General features: G+C 42.8%; 1 long non-coding RNA gene across 1 annotated transcript in view; it reads left to right on the forward strand.

Annotated features, from left to right (window-relative positions):
• Window positions 1–1,452: 1,452 nt before the first annotated feature.
• LOC121674743 overlaps window positions 1,453–11,739 on the forward strand; it is a 178,868-nt gene continuing 168,581 nt past the window's right edge. The window contains exon 1 of the long non-coding RNA XR_006019813.1: window positions 1,453–1,621. This is a non-coding gene — a long non-coding RNA (uncharacterized LOC121674743). The remainder of the gene's footprint in view (window positions 1,622–11,739) is intronic.

The raw sequence follows: 11,739 nt of genomic DNA on the forward strand, positions 1-11,739 counted from the left end.
GGCCAACGCAATTTGGGAAGGATTGGAATCAGTAGGACACAGTTTAGAGGAGAACAGGGAGGATAAATCAGAACCCCAGAAAATGTGGCTCACAAAGATTAAAAGAAATGGGTTACTGAGCCTGAGGCACTGATGTCTGGGAGCAAGACTGTTCTTTTCAGATATATAAATCTCCCTGTCTGTGCTGGACAAAGCAATGGACTGAAAGTAGCAAGATCCAGGCTGGATTTTAAAAAAGCCTTCCTGGTCAGGGAGGTTATAGCAGCACCGGAGGAGGTGGCTGGAGTCTCTTTTACTGTGTCCTGCCTGAAGCAGGTAGAGGAACATCTGGTAGAAAGAATTGTAATTTTCTTTCAAAGGAAAAATGACCTTTAAGTCTCAGGGTCTTTTCCCACAATGTGCTTCTGGATCTCTCCATGCAGGTCCTGAAACTGCTGTTGTTACAGTATATTATAGTATTCCTGATAAGAGATCATATAAATGAAAAATTTCCTGCTTCCCCTCCTTTTCCTGGAAAGATGCTATCGGTAGCTGGAAAACCTCAGAACAAAATTGGTTTGAGTAAAGGCTATTTGCTTTCTGAAATTTTTGTAGGGGCTGACAGGTTCAAAAGCCTCTAGAAAAGAAATTTTTGCTCATTTTTGGTCTTTCATTTCTTTTTTGAGGTCTTAAAAGCTTAAAAGAAACCTGGCCTAAACCTCCACGCTTCCCATCCCCTTGGCAGAAGTACAGGACATCTGAGGATATTGACTGAACAAGCCCCCTGAATACAAGCCTTGGAATTCACATTTACTCCTGTTTGAAAGAGCAAACAATCACGTCTGCAATAATGTAAATTTTGCTTTCATTGTGACTGTACTCCCGTGAGCTAATTACATTTCAGACACAAAGCCTGTCAACTTTCCTGCTCTGTGGTGATAAAGGAACCTGCTGGGTAAAATAGCCACCACTTGTGTTATTTCAGGAAACATCTAGCCAACTGTGGGAGAAAGTCCTTGGTTTTGTGTTGAAGTAAAGGAACAAAGCAGGAAAACTCGAGTAGTTATAGTAAGTGGCCATAATGATCAATGTGATTGGACAACACAGTTTAAAATTAATCACAGTCGTTGTTTAAGGAACCTGTCTGGTTTTGCCTTGCATGTTCTTTTTCATATTTATTGAGAGTACTGACTGAAATTGAGACCCTTTCCTCTGGGATTTAAGGCTGCATGTTTTCCTTTGCAGCCAGGGTGGGCTGGAGCTGTTCCAGAACTGTGCAAGAGTGGCTTAATTTCCTCCCAGCTGATGTGCTAGAGGTTATCACCCTAACCAGCTTAACCAGCTTGTCCAAGGAGAAAAAGAACATTCCACCAGTCCTTCTGCAATTCAGTGCTCATGTAGCCACTCAGTTTTGAGATCTATTTTAACTAAGCTATCTGGTTTTTTTTCTCTCTTCCCCCCCCCCCCAGCTGAGCAAATAAGAGCACCCCCAGACTTGGATTTGCCAGCTGAAATGTGAAGGTGACATGTATCAGAGGGGGGTGATGAACAGCCCAACAAACCAGGGGTGAAGGCAGCATCTTTCCCTGCACGGCCCTTCCCATAATACGCTTCTGGGAGGAACATAAAGGCGCTTCCAGAGGTAGGTTTAGAGGCCCAGCTGACAGGTGCTGACTTGTTTAGCTGCTGTGCTTTGATTGCATTTGATTGTGTGCCCATAACCTGAGCAGATTCCAGAAAGGAGGCACATTCTGCTTATGGCAAGTTCCTCGTGCAATACATCACAGGTTTGGGGTGGAGCTTGGCCTCGCTGCAGCACTCGGGGTGAGAAGGGAACTCCAGGGAGTGTGAAGGAGGTTCTGAGGGAAGCTGGCACTTTCCTGCCTGCCCTGCGTCATGTGACGGCACAGGACATTCTGTTCTTTTGGTTGCTGTTGGTGTTGAGCTGTAATTTGGAGGAGGTGCCCACCCCCAAAGCATTGTAGCTTCTGTCTCACCCCACACCTGGCCAGGCGCTGGGGAGCTACAGGCGTTGTCTGAAATGGAGGGACAGGCTGGGAGGTGGGAGCAGATGGGAGGAGAGGGGGGATGAATTCTTATTTAGCTGCCCCCAGTAGGTGAACACCAAATTTAGGAAGATGCCCTTTCCATCAAGAAGCTGATGGGAGTCACCCTTTCTGAACAGCTGTGACCCTGCGAGTCACTAAACATCACATCATTTTCCTTCAGTTAGCAGCACTAAGGGTGATACAAGATCAGGGAGGTCAAGCTCCTCTCTGATTATTTAATATAAACCCTTGTTGGTAGTTTCAAACCTTCTTCAGATTTTATCACACTGTTCACAACCTCATGTCCATTAACTTCAGCTTCATAAGGTCCTCAAAGCCTGTGCATAACCAGTATCACAGAGCCACACAGAAATACTGACTTCCTGCGAGGCTTTTTCCATGGGGAATGGTCACCCTCAAAGGTCTCCTTTGCACTGACAGGAGCATCCTCATGGGTGCTTGTCAGAAATATCCCCTGGAAGGCCACAGTTCATGGTTTTTAGGACATCTCTGCTTTGCTGATCAACATGCCAGTGCCTTCCTCAGTGGGACAACACTCCTTTATCCTGGGGAGAATCTGTCCCAAAGGACTGAGGAGATAGGACTGTAAAACCAAGTTTTACTCTGCTTCTAAATAGCACAAATGCTGCCTTTATTTATGAATGAATCTAAAAGCTTAGGTCAATGTGCAAGTATCCTGTTAAGCAGTGCTTGGCTGAACACTTCTTTCATTAAACAGTTGTTCTGAACATACTTGGTATTTTGAGAGACAATGGTGAGGACACGGTGGCCTAAAAGTGCCCTAATAGTGCAAAGTAATTTATTCCATACATTTTCATGAGTATTTTTGGTTATGCATTGCACACATTCTAAATACATAATTACATGCTGTCTTGACCGATTGAGTAAATAATACATTTAAAAAAAAAAAAAGATTAATATTTAACAAATGGAGTGCAATGGCTTCAATGGGGGGGAACATAACATAGGTTTAAAAAACCTGCCTAATTATGCACTTAACCAAGACATGAGGACAGTTCCTCTAGAGCCACTATGGCCTGTCAAGTAAATAATATGCATTTTACAAAACCAACTAATTATGGATTTACCCACGGGACTGTAAAAGATCTGAAGATGCAGGTAAGTAATATGCACTTTATAGCTAACCATGCATGGGGAATTTAATTTAATTAAAAATCTGGTAGGTGAAAAAAAGAAGGTAAATAATGCCAATAATCTCTGCAAAGCCAGGACATTCAACTTAAGTTACCTCCTGTAACATCTTGATAAAGTCAGTGTACCAGTGCCAAATATCCAAGAGGGGGATTCATGTGGGTGGAAGTATTTTTGTTGAAGGAGATCTTACTGCTTTCCTAAAGTTCTCCGTGATTCAAAGTGTCTCTTCTGGCCTTAGGAATGCCAGCTCAGGGTTCCTCTTTGGGATTACGTTGTGCGGTCAGGGGTACAGCGTGTCCAACATCTGATGCCTTTGGTCACACCTTTCTATTTTTCCCAGAGATCTTTATATGAGATTGGCTATGGGCCTCATTAGGGAAAAAAAATAAAAAGAACAGAAAACTGGGTTCATATTTGTTTTTATTAATATGCATTTCTCAATCATCTCTGTCATTCTGGAGGAGTTTTTTTATCTTTTTAGGGGGATACAAAGATGACTTCTTGTAAGCTGAACCACTAGAAAAGAACCACTAAGGTTTGAACACTCCATCGTGTCTCTTTTGGAAATAGCTTATAGAGAAAAGAGGGCAAAAGGTGCCATGCAGACTTCTAAAGAGTTTTGAAGGAGAAAAACATTCTGAGCTTAATCCTGCCAGGTCCCAAGAACATTGTGTGCACCTGAGTGTGTCACTAATCCCTTGTACACGACTGCACAAAAACTGGTGCCCAAGGAAGACTGACGTTTGGGCAGGCTCCCTTACAAGCTATCAAACCGGGTGAAATTGCAGTTAGGAGTGTTAATTAGGGTAAATGAGTAGTGCCCGTGTTTGCATGTGCATACACACACTCTTAGAGGTATTAACCAGGCATTTCTTCACTGAAGGCTTTGCCAGGTGAGTCTGAAAGGCTGCAGCCAGCACATTTCCTTAGGAAACAGTCCCTCAGCCAAAAAGCACTAAACAGTTAATGGTGATCCGTCCTTACTATTCCTCAAACAGTACACAAAGCAATTTTGTATTTGTCTGTGTGTTTAGTATTCCTCTTTTTTTCCTAACATCTGAAAAACAGTGTTGGGACAGCTAAAATACCCCGATCCCCCCTCAGATTGCTGGGTGATACACAAACACATTGTCTGAGATTTCCCCCCAGTTTTATACACCAAAGTTGTGTTCTGAATATAAATCCCTGCCAGCTATTGAGATCACAAGTATGAAATCTGAAACTGCTGGTTCTATGATGATAAAGGGACATGCTCTTTAAAGGAACCCAGTTTTGCTGCGAGCAATGAACATGGGATGTGGAAAGAGACCTAGATTTGAAGTAGAGTTTGAAATGCTGCAGGGATTCCATTACATCCTTCTAACACTCTTCTCTCTTGGTCAGATAGAGGCTTTTTTTCGTTGTTTATGTGTTTACTTTGAGAATGATAGATTGGAAAACTTCTATTAACCCTCTTCTCCTTGGCTCCCTTTCTGTCCCCACCCTTCCCCATCACCCACTCCCCAGCTTTTATGCAATACAGTGGTTCTGTATGGGATCTGAAGAACTGTATTGTTTTGCCACAAACCCATCTTCTCCAGCTTTTTCTCTTTCCTATGAAATACGCCATTCTTTTTAAAATGCAAAGTGGATTTGTGGTATTTGATTACCTACTGAAACCAGATCAGAAATTTATTATTAGGAAATCAAGTTTCATGCTAGGAGAGACTGGAGCACAGTCAAATTAACAACCTGGTTTGTATTTTAACAATGTTATGGTCTCAGCAATCTGCTTACGTTTTTTAAAAAAAAAACCCCCCAAAAAAAAAAAAAAAAAAAAAAAAGCACCCAAACCCCCAGTTGCTGTTTATTGTTTAGAAATAGCTGGTTTTGCTTCAGAAAGCAGAGGAATGAAATAAGCTCGTGGCAAGCTGTGAGGGTTTCAGGACCAAACACTGCAAATAAAACTCAACTGGAGCTTTTGAGGAGTGAAAGATCAAGACTGCAGTGAACAATTTCTTGCCAGCAATTGCCTTGACCATTGGGTCAGCATTGGAAAAATAATATGATAATCTTTACATTAACTTCAGTAGTTTCCTTTGTGCCAATTGCTCCTATTGTGACTGTGCTCAGCTAAGCTGGTATGATGGGAGCTCTGCTACTGGACTGCTTCAGAGGAGACTTGCTTGAGTTCTCAAGCAAGGTGGATAGGACTCGGGGAATCTGACAAAAAATGTTTTATCTGAGCTGTTCTCTTAATTAAATTAGTCCCGTTCCAATAGCCAGCTGAATAGTGATGTCAAGGAGGAGACAGCCACCTTATGAAACCTCTCCTGTAAAACGTACTGTATTTTTAGATTTCTTGGATTCTTTCAGTGCCATCTGTAGCTCACACATCACATTCTTTACCATGCCATTACTTTCCAGAAGTAGATGAAAAATCAGAAATTATTTTATTTAGGTCAGAAAGGGAGTATGCTGAGAAAACTCCTTTGTGAAGGGAGAAATCAAGCTATGGCACAACATTAGGGAACACAGGACTCATTAATTTAGATACTCTTTTAATATTCATGGTTTAGTAGCAGCATGTCAGGATCATAGAGCAACCAGTGCTGATGTTACTGCTGCCTTAAAAAGATTCTTGCCTCAGCTCCAGGCAGTTTAAGAAACATTTTTGGTTCTTCGCTTCTCTGATGGCCAAATCCCGCTCTCTCTGCCTGTTGGGAAGCTCTTCAAGGACTGGTACCTTTTGCTCCCTGATTAAGACCCACAGGAATTGTCCCTGAGACCCTTAGGTTGTGTGTGAGGAGGTTTCATAGGCCTGAGCAAAGAAATCGGGGGAGTTTTTTCCCCCTTAGCTTTCTTCCAATAATTCAGAGGGAATTGGAATAAAATTGGTGCGGAATTGTCGTGCAGCAGAGGGGAGAGGAGCGCAGGGCTGGCCAGCGGTGCGGAGCGGCTGTTCCATAGAGTGTGAGTGCCCTCTGCTGCACAGCCCGGTGAGCTCTTGGGCTGGGCCTCTCAACAAAGGTACAACCCGCAAAAAAAGCTCTCTCCCCCTCTCATGCACAGTGCAGGACGCACCAGAACTTTTTAAGGAACGGGCCACGTTCCAAGCTCAGAGTTGGTGCTGCCGTCAGTCAGTGGAATTTACTGCATCGACACCTACTGTAAATATCAGAATGTTTCATGAACATTCACAGTGGTGATTTCCAGAGTTGTTGTAACAAGCTGGGTGAATAAATCCAGTATCTATATGTGAAAAAAGTGAAATGCTTTGAAGTACTTAAAAGTAAATTTTAATATATTCCCTTAGTGCTCAGGTCATTTATGGTCATAGTTCCTAACTCATTTATTCAGAACAGAATTTAAAGCAAAGAAAAAAATAATTTAAGTTCTTCAGGTGGAGCTTCTATAAAATCTAGCAAATCAATTTTAAATAAAGTATTTTAGCTATTAAATATTCATATTATTTTGTGCTTCTCCGTGTAACTTATACTGACAGCAGCTTTTATGGAATACTAATATTCTCTCACACACATTGCATATCTAAAGCTACTAATTACAAATCACATTTTACGCAGGCTTTGAAAAGGAAGCTCCAATACTTTGTAGAATATTCTTTTAAATAGCCTGGTACAATATTAAATAATCATTAGACAAAGATTATTATAAAATCAGGCTGCCAAATTACTGACTTTGTGTTTTCTGCAGCCCTAATCTTTTATTTCTTCCTCAAGCAAAACTCCCACTGATTTGAAAAATGCAAGATTTAGGTCTATGGCAGGAAAGTGGAACATCCCTAAGATGTAGCTGGGGATGGTATTTCAGTATTATCCAAAAATAGGGTGCAGATTGTATTTTGGGAATCTACAACTGGGAGACTTTGCCAAGTGGTCCAAGGACATCAACAGGATGTAAAGTGCCTTCAGCTACACTTGGAATGTCAGCTGGAAACAGCTTTGAAGTGAATTCCAGCTTTATAATGAACAGCATTTTGGAATCTGCTGTAAGGGACAGTTCTTCACCTCTGGGGCTGCTGCTTCCATGGGATCCAAGGGAAAATGCAGCCTGTGTTACACTGCACTGGAGGGAAGCTGCTCACACGGTATCTCACGGTGACATCTTTTAAGTCACTCAAAATACCGCCAGTTTTTTTCTGTCCCAAGTTCAGCACTATTCTGGACAGAACCTTAAGAAGTTTGAAACATCACCATGAAATTAATGCTGTGGAAAGTCAATATAGTTGTAATATAACCCCACAGAAGTTAGCTTGAACATGCTGTAGAGTGGACTGGAAGGAGCACCTCATGAGTAGTGCAGGTGGCACAATCCGTCTGTGCCTCCTGACACCTCAGTTCAAATACGTGTTTGTTTTGCTGGCTCAGATCAGTATTTCCTTGTGCTGCCCACAATGATGTAAATCTGAATTAATTCAGGAGTCACCACACAAGAAATGTGTATTGCAAAGCTCTGCAAATCAGCACTGAAGGGCCTTGACAAAGCCGTGGGTGGTAAATTCCCACGCAGATATATCTTCCCTGTATCTTCTCCTGCTCCGTGCCATTGTTCTATTACTTCCACAAGGATTGAAACTCACCTCAAATCTTGCCGATAAATCAAATTCATAACCTTAAGTGGGTATGCAATTCCATGGAGAACAGGCCTGACAAAGACAGTGAGGCTGTTGTAAATACAATTGTGAGGCAGCCGCTGGCCCGGGGCTTTCCTTTAATGCTCCTGCTACTGCAGGCTGACATTGGCACAAATTTAGCCCTGGTACAGGCAGGAGCTCGAGAGCCACAGGAGATCCTGGGCTGGTGAGACTCTCTTAGCACTGTTTGCTGACTTCCTGGGTAATGTCAGCAATTCCTGCCCTCAGAGCCTGCAAAGAAAGGCACCAATCTGTGGCCAAGCTGAAGGCTGGGACAAAACTTGAATGAATGATGTTCAGTGATGTGCTGAGACCTGGCTGAAAACAGGAGATGCTGTGATCTTGGGTGTTGGCATTTCCATGAGCTGGTAGGTAAAAAAGGCATGGCAGAGGAGGTTTTAAGTTTTAATTCCGTCCCTGGTGACTTCATAATGCAAGGGAATCCTGTCTGTTTGGATAGCAGATCCTTAGAACAGACCTCTTAATCTCATGTCTTACACTGTGAGAATTTTAAGAGTAAAACTTAAAACCAAAAGAGTTTCTTGAGTGTTGGGGTTTAGCCCTTTGTCTGAAATAGATGTCTGGATCCAGGCTCTGTTTAATAACCTTGGCCTTCTTATAAACACTGTCTGTCTGTTCTGTGTAAAAGCATCTCTACAGGTGGCCATGGGTGATCAGAGCTCCCAAGAGCCACCACTGTCCTGTGTCTTGAGTCACGGAGGGACCTGGCTGTTGTTTAAACCCTTTGCCCTGCACATCTGCCATCCCTCCTCACACCTCATTTTTGGCTGTGAAGGCTGGGGAGTGGCTCTCAGGAGAGCTCCTGGGAATATGAAATACCAGAGGTAGTTTCTAGTGGTGTGTCGTGCTGGGTATCCCACAGTTCTGTAAACATTTCATGGAGGATCTCTCACATGATGTGTCTGACATTGATTTACAAGCTGCTTTGGAACTGAGGAAGTAAGGCAAAGAAACCAGCTTAAGCTGAGCCTCAAAATGAGATATAGTTACCCCAACTTCATTGCCTTTTTGATGCCTCACTCATAAAACTAAGGAGGTGGCAGACCACTGCTGGTGTTTGCCTTAAAGCCAGAGTTTTCTTTTTATTTCCCTTTAGGAGAATGGGGTCTGAGCAATCAGATTCTATGGCCTTGTAGCTCTACAAAATTGTAGTTTATTAACTTTGTGCAAGTTGTTACAAGAAGAAGTGAGGCGACTCAGAATTCGCTGCAGATACCGGAATGAAATCTGTAGTTCTGCAGGAGCAGCTACACGGCTCTGAAGAAGTTCATGTGGTACAGGGCAAGTGTTTGCTAGATGCTTTCAAAAAGTACCATCAAGCCAGAAATGAGGTACAGATTCTGGTTCATGTGCTCTGTACCTTTCCTGTCTTCCACACTTACACTTCAGTCAGTCCATCTACATTGCTCCTCTCTGCGTTTCTTCCTGGCCCAGCCCCTGCAAAGAGCAGATCCAGAAAATCCATTTCCCAGGCTCTTGAGCAGCTGCTTCTCTCCATCAGTTAGTTCCAGGTTATGTCCAAGTGGGATGGGCCCCATCCCAACCGAGTCATTATGCCTGCTACCTTTTCCTGGATGGAATGTTTTCTACTCTTCTTTTTGACTCTTTTCCAGCACGGTGAGATTGTTTGACTCATTTTTCTCCATCTTGAGGTTCCTGCTGAACATCTCGGCCTGAGTTGCTCAGCAGCTCTTGCCCTTTTCTGTGGGTATTTTTAAGAGCTCTGATGGATAGGATATTTCTGGAGAATTAGAGGCAATCTTGGCCACTGTGGAACCCCACAAGTAAGGTTTATTTGATGCAGTAGTCACACTGAATATTTTTGGCTGTTTTAAGCTCCCCCAATTCTAGGCCAACAATGCAAATTTGTGAGGATAACTGTATATTAATTTCATACGCAGGTCTCTTTACTGAGAGGAAAAATCAGAAATTAAACCTTACAAGTATCCAGAAGCAATTATAAAATGAGTAGATTATAGTGGTAATACTGTAAATGGAATTTCACTGAAATGTCAAAGTACTTGCCATAAAATGTAGCAATAATACGATACTAAACACAATACAGAGAGCTTTCAAATATTAATACCTTTATTATTTTCTCTATTAATACTGATAAAGTTCAAACAATCATCACCAAGCTGATCAGGGGAATAATGATATCATTACCATCATCTGCTGGAGGGAGCTGTAATGGTGCTGTCATTCTGTCCTGCTGGAAGATCACTTGGGAACCGAGTTGGATCCTGACATAAATCCCTGGAGGTGAATGACAGGACATTACCAGGCTCAGAGGATAATTGTGAACTTGCATGCTAATGGCTCAGACTTGTGAAGATACCAATCATAACAAAACTGGGAACAAATAGTAAATTAATTTTTCAGCTTGCTTGGCACTGTCTGCTCAGGAAAAAAGTTCTTTGTATTCCAAGGCTTAGTGAGCTTCACTTGCTATTTATTCCATTATTTCTTTTATACTGATCTGTACATAATTCAGTTCTCATGGCTGGTGTATTTAATGACCTGATCATCAGGACACTCTTGGAGTTTTAGCAGGATGGGTATTCCTTTTCCTACAGAAATTCCTGCTTTGCAGAGGAGGCTTCTGAGCTGTTCAGACCAAGAGACCTCTGGTAGAGGCAGACTGGTGCAGACCTTGAATATCTCCTAACTTCTGTAGCCTCTACTCCATCCCAGTGGGTGAGGAATCATTATCCCAGTATGTCCACATAGAGTTTTGCCCTCACAGCCACATTTTTTCTAAGTGATGGAGTACATTTCATTGCATGGTGTTGCTGATCATGGACTTCACAGGTACGTTTTCGAAGTTATTTTTGTGTTAGAAATAAGAACAACAAGAAAAAAAGAAATTGCAGAAGAGCAGCCTGCACGTTTAATTATAATGCTGAATATTAATTAATAAAAAACATCAAAAATAAGTTGCTGGCTGCTGTATAATTAGGTATCTACACCCATCAGATCAAAGTATGTAAATGAACTACATTCTAATAAGCCCCACTGTTTAGCTCAAGAATGATAATGAATCTAATTTGCCTGCCTTAACTTAGCCAAAGCCACTAACTATGTGATTTTCTTCTCTTTGTACATTTTTTTGAGTTGGTACAAAAAACGAGATAATCAATAATGGTGGATACTCTCCTGAGTGATTCCCACTAATGCTAATGGGAGTTAATTGCTTATATTTAGAGGAAACTCTGCAGTTCTGGCACCCCAGTGAATATAAATTACACAGTGGTGGAGACTGCACAATGGGCTAAATCATTCCCACCCACAGGAGGAGGAAAGTTCCTTGGGGAAAACCGCTCTATTCCTTCCACAACGTCTTGCTTTGCTGCTCACGGGAGGGCTCTGCTGGCCAGGTGACAGTGGTCTCACAGGACATGTCACGAGGCTCCTCCCTGGGCCTGGGGCCTGTGGGGTGTGTGCTTCGTGTCCATGGCCCCTGGGAGGAGGAGCCACCACAGAAAAGGGAACAGCATCTGTGCTCCCACACTTGCCCTGTCCCCATGTTTCACTTGCATTTTATCCTCCTCTTCCCTTTCTCGCACCAGCCCCCGGGCACAAATGAAAACTTTGCCACAGACTTGGCAGCAGAAAGTCCCCCAAATCCCTGGCACAGGGCACAGCAGCTGTGGAATTTCATTCACCCTCGGCTGTGTTGGCACAGCACTGAGGAGCTGGGAAAGTACAGCTGGAAGAACAGCACCAGCTCAAGGTATGCACAGCTCCTGAGGTTTCTTGAGGTGGGGTCAGGAAGCCACACAGTTCTGTGCCCTTCCTTCCTCCCTTCTTCCCTTCTTCCCTTCCTTCCTCCCTTCTTCCCTCCCTTCTTCCCTCCCTTCTTTCCTTCCTTCCTTCCTTCCT

The sequence above is a fragment of the Corvus kubaryi genome, unplaced genomic scaffold (genome assembly GCF_017639235.1).
Source record: "Corvus kubaryi isolate FWS band 111438036 unplaced genomic scaffold, C.kubaryi_AGA036_p1.0 70, whole genome shotgun sequence".
Taxonomy (NCBI): domain Eukaryota; kingdom Metazoa; phylum Chordata; class Aves; order Passeriformes; family Corvidae; genus Corvus; species Corvus kubaryi.